Source organism: Pocillopora verrucosa, chromosome 1, assembly GCF_036669915.1.
Source record: "Pocillopora verrucosa isolate sample1 chromosome 1, ASM3666991v2, whole genome shotgun sequence".
Classification (NCBI taxonomy): domain Eukaryota; kingdom Metazoa; phylum Cnidaria; class Anthozoa; order Scleractinia; family Pocilloporidae; genus Pocillopora; species Pocillopora verrucosa.
The window spans coordinates 34,717,730-34,729,021 of NC_089312.1; positions in this window are offsets into that span (position 1 = coordinate 34,717,730).

Here is an 11,292-nt window from a genome sequence, read left to right on the forward strand (position 1 = left end):
TTGAGCGTGACGAGTTTGGTGTTAGGAGGCGTAAAGCTTCTCCTTCCGCGAATCCCGTATTCACGCCTTTAAGTGTATGACATGGAAAATAGTTCGTGTATTAGAAGGTCGCTGTCTCTTTGGAATGCGTTTGCATGTCAAGGGACGATTCCTAGTTAAATAACTCGCCACTTTGATATTATTCACACAGCCACCGGCTGTGTGTGAAACTGCTGCCAAATGAATAGATTCTCGGGCAAGACTGCAGTTTCGATTCTTTCTGAATCTCTTCAATTGCCTCCTAACTACGAATTTGTCACGGAGGAAAAACAGGAGTCGCACAGGCCCGCAAACACTTTTTAACTTTCGAAGGAATGGCAACAGACAGTGAATTTCCATTAAATTCCACGTGCTCCAATTCTTGCTTCTACCAGAGATTTTCACTCGACCACGACAGGATGCAAATGACTTATTTTTCGTTTTACGACCATGATGCAACGCAATCAGAGTGCGCACACCACCTGGGTTAAAACGATGAAAAGTACGAACCACGTTTAAGTTCGGGCACGACTCAGAGTCATTTTTGCCCGAGCCATAAGGCGGGAGTGAAAATGAGCTGTGTGGAGGTCCCAAAACATATTTATACCCAAGAACATAAACTTTATTACTATAACTATCACTCTGAAGGGTATTGAGAAAATCTGAACAAAATGACAACTAAACAGTCTGAACGATCGCGCAAGCTCATACATGTTAAATGGTTTTCATTTTTCTTCAAAGAAAATCCTGTTCATCCGAGGTACAGGATAAAAGTAATGATCGAGTCCAAATGGGACATTTATAACACTTCTCATGATAATATTATATTTATACAGGGCGATTTCCACTGATGTTCAATTGCGCTTTGCGATGTAAATTATATAAATCTAATTAAAATAAAATAAACAAGGACAATTTTAATTTACAAGGATGATGCCTGAAAGGTTAAATATACAACAGGTAAAACGTGTGAATGAAGTGAAATATTAAGCTTCTCTAGACAGATAAGTCAGAACTTTCTCCCAAGAATATTAATATCATCAAACTTAAACTGTGAAAAGGTTTACTAGGTAAATAGATAAATGAAGTAAAAAATATTTGATTTTATAAAAACTTTTCTTTTTTTAAATTAAATCTTGACTTTTTTCTTGAAAACATCCAGATCGTCACAAGGTCTTACGTCAATTTGTAGGGTACGTCTTGATGCACAAAAGGGCTAAAAATTGGGTAACCAGAATAAATCCATAAACGATCAGAAAACCTAGATCGATGACATTTAGGCCTAAAAACCTTAAGATCTTTATACTGAACCAGTATCAAAATAGACATCATTAACAATGTGTTGCTAACACCGGATACCCACAAAGCTTTGTTTGTAAGTTTCACGAGGTCTTCTTTGGGCTCCGGATTGGTTTAATCTCAATGAAATGGAATCATTTATGTTTCTTGCTGAAGGAGAGTAGATATAGGTAAAGAAAAGATCCTCGTAGGAAGCTAGCGAAGATACTTGCGGCAATGCAAGAAAAGTTAATTGTGATAATTTTCTATCACTGTTATTAGCCATTCTTTAAACTTGAGTTTTTTATTTGCGTCGAAAATTGCTTGAAAGAATCTAATAATTTAAGGACAATGTTCAACCTGCCTCACGATATGTCAGTTAGATTACAAATGGAGTAAATTATCATCAACAGAAAGCGAGATGGAAGTTAAAATAGGTTTAAAAAAATCCACAGGACATGAATTTTCTTGGAAGTAGGATTGTAGCGACGAAAAAGATCCCTATTAATCCAGCTTAGTAAAGGATGCTCACTCCAGCAGAAAGATAGTGCTCGAAAGACTTTGGTGGTGGTAATGAAGTCGTGTTTGTCTGCCGTATCGTTACCGAATTGTTATTTTAAATAAAATCCCCTGGTGAGTGAGTAATCACGAAACAGGCATAACGTTTGCATAAATCTGTACCACTGTCCACATTTAGCAGCCGTGATAGTGCCACTGTTGCTATGCAGGGCCTGAAGTGGCAACTGAGAGCGGAAATTACCTAACGCGATTCCTTGTCTTCTCACCTTTGCTCTGTTGTTCATCTGGTCTTGCTGCTCTGGACGACTTACGTCCGCCTTTATGGCTTCTTTTACGGCACTTATTGCTTGCTCTACGATGTTAAGAAACGGGCCGTATGGTGGTAGTTTTTTAGGCTCAGAATCAGGACCAGTAATGGCAGGATTGTTGTAGGCTAGTGCGCCTTCGCAATTGATTTTCTATTCCTGTTAATGATTAACCATTGCGCGAGATTGAAAGTATATTTGCTATGTTTGATCGTCCAAAGGTGCAATTGTTCATCCGTTAATGCTATTGAGAGTTAACAGGTATGCAAATATCGTTATTGGAAGTTCGTTATTGAGTTAATGAAGTTCATGCAAGTGCTGATGAAAGAATATTTGCCGCATAGTTTCAAATGTTGACTTAAATAAATTTATATTTTGCGTAAATGAACAGTAAAAAAAAGAAAAAGTCGTAACAACTCGTCCGAAAGTTCCAGTTTCATAAAGTCTTATTTCAATCAGAACTTGATGCACTGGCGTCAGTGGAAGCCTCCCTTTGGACTGATTAATACAGTAAGCGGCGTGTAAGTATTATTAAAGCATTGAGCATAATACCGTCATGATGGCTAAACTTCTTGCTAAACTTCTTAAAAAGAACTCTCTTGATATTACATTTCAAAAGACTCAGTGCATAGTTTTGGCCCAATGCCATGTTTCAGGGGGGACGCTCAAAGAACCTTACGCGAGGAAACATGTTTTGATATCGGTGAAGAATTCGGATAAATGAAAAGAGAGTAAACTTACCAAGGTATATGCAAGAAATCAGCCAAAGAACGGATATCATGGTCATCTCTACGGCTTTCGCATTTCTCATTTGCGTGCTTGAGGAATCTTTTGTTTTCGTCACATGATTTAGCCTTTGTAGCGCAAGTGGACCGGGAAGAGGAGCACCGCGGAACACTATGTTTATAAGTACGAGATCACCATAATTAGTCAGCGGTTATTACCTCCTTTTATCGGACAATTTGTTATTCAATATGTCGTGTGTTTTCCATAGTTAAAGCGTGAAAATATCGATAACGCCACTCTGATGAAGCTTTTACCAGTAAATAAACTTACGGTTGACTGAAATCAAGGGATCGGTGAGACAATCTCCCAGCCGTGGATATTATGAGCCGTCCTTCCACTTGCCAGCACTTTTGAATCACACCTTCCAAATAATTTCTGGCTGCTAAGTAAGGCCGTTACTCTTGTCAGAAGAAACGCATGGGAGATCAAACAATTTTTCGCAATTTTGATTCTGCTCACAAAAGAAAGCAAAAACATTATCAGCGTTGGGCTGATACCATAAGACCTGACAGTATAGTCTTCCGCGAATAAGCGTGTGCTCTGATGTTGAATCAGTAATTGATATTTACTGTTCAGGATCTCATATTGTTTTCTCTCCTAGTATGCTACATTTTAAGTGTATGATATCACTCTCTCTACTTAGGGGAAGGGTGGGAAGGTGGTTAGAGTTGGTGGTATTATTGGTTCTGATGTAGTGCGTGAACGTCAGAGCCTGATATTTGTAGTTGCGTAAGTCTCGCGCGAAAACTTGGGGTCTTGTGTGCGATAAGTTTTGTTCTCAGTGTTATTTTCGGGATCCGATAAAGTAGTCTTTTTAAATCTTAAAGCATGTAATAGCATTTTCAATGTATGTATTTTTGTGCCATGGGTTTACTGTATTGTGGGAAAAATTAATGCTGGAGCACGGGGTTTAATATGTTTTGTAGAGTTGTTTGAGGCCGATATTACTATCTCTTTCGAAACACATGAAAAAGCACAAGTTAGCGAGATGTTCTAGAAGGATGGAATGGCCTTGTGGAATTGGCCTTTTGTGGCTTGAGAAAATATTCTAAACTAAGCGCTATGGACTGCATGGTCGTGGGATACTATGCAGTCCTCTTGTCAGCACCAGAGGGTTGTTGCGTAAAAAATATCAACTATTAAATAGGTAAAATAACATTTGAAGTAACAAATGCCAGAGCGTGCGACAAATTTCATTGTTATGTGAGCAAAGTACGCAGGCTTTAACTGGTTTCCACGCCTGTAACCCCCCTAACATAGGGAAGAAAAAGTGATGTTATAAAACAGGAAATAAATTTGGGAACATAACGATAGAATGGGGCCAGGATTTTACGATACTTGTGATTGTAGGGAAAGTTCTTGTTACGCACGGTGAACTGTGCAAGGACAGAACTGCTTGAGAACTTTGGAGTGCTGAAATTGGGATCATCGAAAAAAAGCCTGGAAAACGTTGACAAAATGTCGTCCTTTTGCGATCCGTTGACCAGCAACTGCGGGGTTCGTAAATATTCGGTGACTATGTCAGGAAAAATCCAGCAATCACTTTTGCCGAACATGAGTGTTATTGAATTAATCGGCGCAATTCAAATTCATGTGGCTGATTATTTAAACGAAGTTTAGCCGTTGTTTAACAACTTCGCGTTTGAGACTACCTTTAATTTAGCTGAATCTTTCATCTGATGATTCATGTTCATATCGGAGTGGAAAGCATGCTGGGACCTCATGCTTTCACGAGTCGCCATGTCGATCTGTGAGTTTCTCTTCTGATACTACAAGTGTCAAGAGGGCCAAAAGCAACCCTCTTATAGAGAATACGTACGTAAGACTCACTGCCTGGCAAAAACCGCGGTTTAGGTTAGACCTCGTGCAAATAACCGACCTATTTAGTTCCTCTGAGACCTTAGCGTAGCCATTTTCCTTTCCTATTTAAAACATCTACTTTATGAAAAAATGATACAGTAAGACACAAGTTTTGTGGACAAGATGTACGAGAAGTGTTACTGAACTGAACTAGATTTGATTTCACCTTGGACTGAATGAAATGATTCTCAAAGAAAAGTAATATAACAGTTATGCAAAGATCATCACAATAAAAACATTAAACTACCATTCATTAAAAAATGAAACAGCTTTTCAAAATAATCTGTTTATAAGGCTTGGTTAAAGGTGTTGCTTGCAGTGTTTAAAAAAGGAAACATGAAAAATATTAATAACAACTGCCTATAGCTACGAAGTTCAACAACAATTAAGAAAACTTAATCTTTTCATTCTAATACAGCAAAGCCATTAAAGCACATGCGATAAGAGCAGCGACGCTGACTTTCTGAAGTGTTGCAGCGTTACACAGATCACCAGAGCAACAATCCAGTTTACATTTTACTTTGCCTTTGCAGGGTGAGATCCGGCTAATGTTGCAACCTTCTTCAGTCGTACAGTATTTGGAATATTTTCGAAAGGATGAACTTTCTACGTGTACAGATAATTTGGCGCAGCGATCGTATCTGGCTGGACAATACCTTTCTGCCTTGAAGTCGTTGCAGTTATCCCAGCTTGTAGAGCTTGAACATGTGTAACACTTCAAGCCGTAACCTGAGGTAGAAAAAAATATGTTTTTTATTCCTTGGCAGCTCTTCAGATCTAGCTTCAGTTGTGAAATTGTTTCGAAAGTTATATTGAAATAGCTACATGCTATTCACTTTGAATCATACAGATTTTCAGATCTTTTCAAGAGAAAACAATGGGACACGTGATCCTGTCTTAAGGTTGAGACGAATCTTCATAGAACTACCTCTTTAAAACAAAGGAGAACAAAAGACTTAGCTATCTAAAATTTTCCCTCATTGGGTAGCATTGTAGTTTTTCGTCCTTCCATCTTCAAAAAGATGGGTTGTGGCGACGACAGTGCGACCCAACCGGGACGAGAAATAACCACTAGAAAGTGAATGGTTTTAGCTTAAGCATCATCATCATCTTTTCTGAAACATTCGTGCTGTGAGCGTATTTCGAAACATCTTTTGTGACGTACGCCTATAACGAAATTTGCAATCAATACAAAAATTAACAGTGGCTTCTTTAAACATATGTTCAAATAAAACGGAAAACAAAGAATTCTGTGGCTATCGCTGCAGAATTTCATCGACACAATGCTGCTGAAAAAAAATTGAAGAATCCACAAAGAAGCACTTTGTTGCGCATTTTTTTAATCCAAATCTTAAATTAGTCAATTAAAATGCTTTCCCATGGAGAGCAAAACATAATTGACGAGCTTGGACTCAAAATAACCTTGGAATACGTCAGTTTGATGTTCAATGAGTCATCAACTGAATTCCATGTGCTTTTAAAGATTTTCTTTGCCATGTAAAAATGTCCCACGCTAGAAATGGGCGCTGGCTCGTTGTAAACTAACTCGGTTGCTTTACAGGATTTTAAGTGTAAATGTGTACATTCCTTAAATAATCGCGCCCAGTCCCTCAATTTTCTTTATGCAGAGTAAAATACACTAATTTAATCGGTGAATTCCGAACAAAACTAGGTTATGAAGGAAAATTGAAGAAATAAACCGACTACTACTCTCCGTGCACCCAGAGCCGAGCGAGTGCATTTAACACAAGCTTTGCATCTATGACTTTGGCAATGGTAAAATTGGTCCTTAAAAAAAAGTATGGGTTGCGCTCAGACTTACCAACAGAAATGCAGAGGAAAAAGGTGACAACGAAAAGCAACTTTATTTTACAACTTGAATGCCTCTCCTTTCTTCCCGTCTGGGACGCCAAATAATAGTTTGAGTACTGAAGTCGGACGTCTTATGTCGAAGTTAAAAGACTAACCTTTACTTTTCCTAACAGAATTAAGTTTAGATCCAACCAATCATAGGGTTTGATTTGATTATCTGTCAGGATTTGAAACCAATCACATTTCATGGGCGGGCTTGTAATCGTTTGAGTGATGCACATCTTTCTTCCTAGAAATTCCCGAGAATTCAGGAAGTTGATTTTCTGTCACGAGCAATAGCTTAATAAGTGTGATAGTATATAACTTTCAAGCTTTCGTCGGCCACTTCGATGCATTAATTTGGCTGAAATTTGGCATGAAGTCTTGCTTTAGGCTCTTAATCACAAAAAGGATATTAAATAAAAAGTTCCAGTTATTTTTGTAGGCAAAAAAACGGGAAAGTGCACTTGATCTGCCCATACTTGCCCGCCATTATGGCGGATCGAACGTCATCTTTAGAATTCAACTCGAGTCCTACCCTAAAGATTTCTCAAAATCTCCTGATATCCATGAAACGATTTTCCCTTCCTCTTGACATTTATTTTAAAAAAATATGGCAAACATCTAGTTTTAACAACATATGATCCCAACGTTGGTCACTGAAGCCGCCTGAAACCGTTAAAAATTTATCCCAACTTGGTAATGTAATATCTCCAGTGTTACCTCGATCCAGGAGTTACCAGTTACTATGAACAACGTTTGTTCATAGATGTACAGATTTCAAAAATAGCAAAAAAACGGATGAAATGAAATGGTCAAGGAAAAAAATTTATCAAACCGTGATGACCTGCCTATGTTTGATACCGGTCCTAAAAGCTCTTAAATCAATTCACCGATCAGAAGATAACGGTTAAAGTACCTTTATCGTTCAGAGAGATTCCTAATACTATGGAAATATATTTTGATCTAATATAAACGTAATGATTTTCAAGCAAAATAGTTGCAGTGAGATGATTTTTGGTAACCAATTGAATGTAAACAAGCCACGCACAATTTACGCACAGAGTAGTTGTAAAAAGCGGGTTCTGGCGCACTTCGTGTCCTCAAAAAATTTACCTTGATTTCAAGACAGCTCATGAATTTTACCTCAAAAATCAAGGTCGATTTTAACCTTGATTACAAAAACAATTTTTGGCGCATTATGAAAACAACCTTGATTTCAAGGCAACTCATGAATTTTACCTTGATTTTAAAGGAACAGTTCTGACATTTTCAAAACATCCTTGATTTCAAGGCAACTTGAATTTTCCACAATGTCTCACTCGCGAGTTCTGAAGAGAGCGTGAAAATTATTCTCTTAAACCATTTTCTTGTCACTCCATCGGGTTGTTACAGGTGTACCTGTTCTTTATAAGAAGCGTCTTTGATACATGTTAAGTTATTTCAAACTTGAAAGGGTAAGTTTCAAAAAAAGACCGAAAGAAATTTCAGGAAATTATATGTCAATTATTTAAGTTAACCGATTATTCACAGGCGCGCGCTTATTTTCGATAAAACGTTTTTGAAAAAAAATTCACCTGTCTTCTTGATTTTACAAAAGTCCACGCTAAGACGTCAGAGTCGTTATGAAAACTTTTAAATATTAATTTCACAAAATCGTTTACCAATGAAAACTTGTCTGTTGCATCAGACACTTTCGATCCTTGAATAAGGTATCTGTGTAGTGGGTTACAAGAATTTCATTTTCTATCAAACATTTGCCTCTTTCAAAGCTTGAACTGTCCCAACTCCACGAATTTCTCCGTCGTTACACAACTGAAATATAAATATTCTCCGCCGTTACACAACCGAAAGAAAATTATTCTCGAGCTTCAACAAAACACTGACCCCCTACTGACAGCGCAATGACCCTCTCTAAAACTCACTGGAAATAATATGAAAATAAAAATAGGGCCGACTTCTAAAGAAGAAACGACATTTACATGGGCTCAAGTGTTCGTTCTCTTTTCCCATGAACGAGAGGCAAATGTAAAACGGTAACGCAACGAGTATCTAATTTGTTATCCGCTTCCGTGTGAAAATGAAAAACAAAGGAAAAATATGTCACGCGGTAAACACGATACACCCACATTCGGACAACCGGAAGTCGTCATGTCTGTACCTTAGTAATTCCAGGTCCCACGTCCTTTTACTGCTTGCGCGTAGGCTTTGACATAGCAGGCTTATCAGGTATGATGTGTCGTTTTTTCTGCCAATCCTACCCCCTTTGACATAAATTTATTTTTCATTTTTCGCTTTACTTCATGACTGATTGTATGTTTATTGAATTCTTGGAAGACGATTCTGATCTGGACAGTTTGAACTGCGTTGTTGAAGAAAGGTAAGTCGATTCATATTTGACAGATTTGATTACCCGGAGTGTTTTTACTTGCGGAAATTTTCTCTTCAGTTGCTTCTTACCTGGAGCTATACCTACACTTAAGGAAACTGCAGTTGATTGGCATTAAAATACAATAACATAACCTACAAGTGAAAAAATGTTCGGGTGACAAATAACAAAAACATTAGCGATCCCTTCGAGAACAAATTTTTTTTTCATTGCGCATACGTTTTGTGCACAGCAAGGAAAGAAGACCTTATATAACAGTAATTTTGCGAGAATGATGATTTTGGTAAAGCAGCTCTCATAAAAGCCAACTATATTTTCATGAAAAAGCTATGTGGTGCTTATTAAATATTTCTTCACACAACTGCTCAATTGTAAATAACTCTGTACTACGTTATCGTTCTCTTTTCTGTTGTTGTTTTTAAAACAAGGAGACAATTAACAATTGTTAAACAACTACGTAACGAGAGTAATGTCCCTTCAAGATCCGCATCCATAACAATAACAGTTGTGAGTAGTAATGTAAAAAATAGTATAATCATATTTCTACTCCATGCTATAAATTACGGGGGAAATTCGTTGCAACGATTTCTGGAATCGCCTGAGTGAACAAGAAGCGCGGGATCATTTTCCCCAACAGCACCAGGAAATCGAGCCTATGCCATCCCCTTCTGAATTTAAAAAGGCCTGTTTTCTGAGTTTCCATTGTTGTTATTTTCTCCCTAGCAATACATATGGAGAACGTTGGGATCAAGAAGAGGTGTTGACCATACAGAGATCTACTGATTTCTGTTTTGCTCTTTTAAGATTGCCTTGTTCATAATTTCTTTATTTGCGGTAAATAATGCCTACATCAACCAAATCTGATTTACTATGTAAGTTTTTTAGAATTTATGCACCCAAGAATCAACAATTAATATTTCCTTCGATATGCAACTGAAAAATTGAATATTAACAATCCGTTTACTAAACACTCCAAATGACCCTCGCTGGTAAAACTGTTGTTTACTCGGGTAATGATGTTTATCTTCTACAAGGAAAATAAACGATCAAACTTCAGTTAAAACTAACACTTTTAGATGTATAATTGCTTTGACACACGTTTTTTTAAAAAGTTTTACTTCCTTTGAATATAACTCTTTGAAAGGTAGCCAAAACCGAACAGGTTGTGTGAAAAATGTGTGAAAAAACAAGTGTGTGAACAATGGAAAAAAGGATGAAGACTAAAAATTAAAATAAAAATGTGCAGCTTATTTTTTCTCTGGAAATTCAGAGATAGATTACTCGATTAAAGTTTGAAAACACGTTACTACATTCGCAAATTTACTCTTTGTGGTTGGAATGTACCATCATCGAAGTCAGAGAATCACCTAAAAAGTTCAAAATTGCCGCCCCAAGGTTCTTCAAGAACAACGATAAGTGTAAATTAGTCAAGGTGGACTCACTTGACAACATAGAGGCAGCACCACTCCTAAAGAATGCAAAGGAGGATCGGCCAGATTTAGTGAGCATTGCTGTTCCAATGGGCGTACAGGAAAATGCTTCTTTTATAGTAGATTTAGATTCCCTTCCCAACTGTAAAGATTTGTTTTCTGATGACAATGGTTCTTGGAAGACGACAGGTGCCCGGTTAAAGTTTTTCAGAGTACAAAAAGAGGGAGGTCAAGTTGTCAGCATAGGAAAAGTAAAAAGAGAGTGAGAGGCTCAGGAGTCCATTAGAAGACTATCTTGCATCTGCCAATCCTGTCCCTCCCGCCACCGAACAATCGTTGCAATCGAGCATGGAAAAGAGATTGACAAGAGGTTTCCGATTGTACTCCTAAACTACCGCTTCGAGGGCTCTCCGCAGACATTCAAATCAGATCAACAAGGAAAGCGAAAGGATTCTTCGTCTATTCCGTATTTTCTAACACAGTAAAGCACCAAGTCAACGCTGGCAAGTAACGTAGGTGATGGAAAAATGGGCGCAAATCACGCCCTGTTCAATATCGTCCGAGACGTCGGTGGTGTTATCGACATGGACAAAACTAGTGCCTCACAGAGGAATGCCCGTCAAGCGCTGTACGAAAAACAGAAGTCGACAACATGCGATAGCAGCACTGGCACAAAGAAGACGGAAGATGTACTTGCATCTGTGCTTGAGTTACAGAAAGGAGCAATGACTTACTAACTATTGTTCTATTTAATGAGAAGCAAATCAATGACATCATCAAATTTTTTTGCCATCAGCATGGTGTCAAAATTTGGCGCGGATATTCCATTTCAGCTGGGGACCCTTTTTTTACTCGT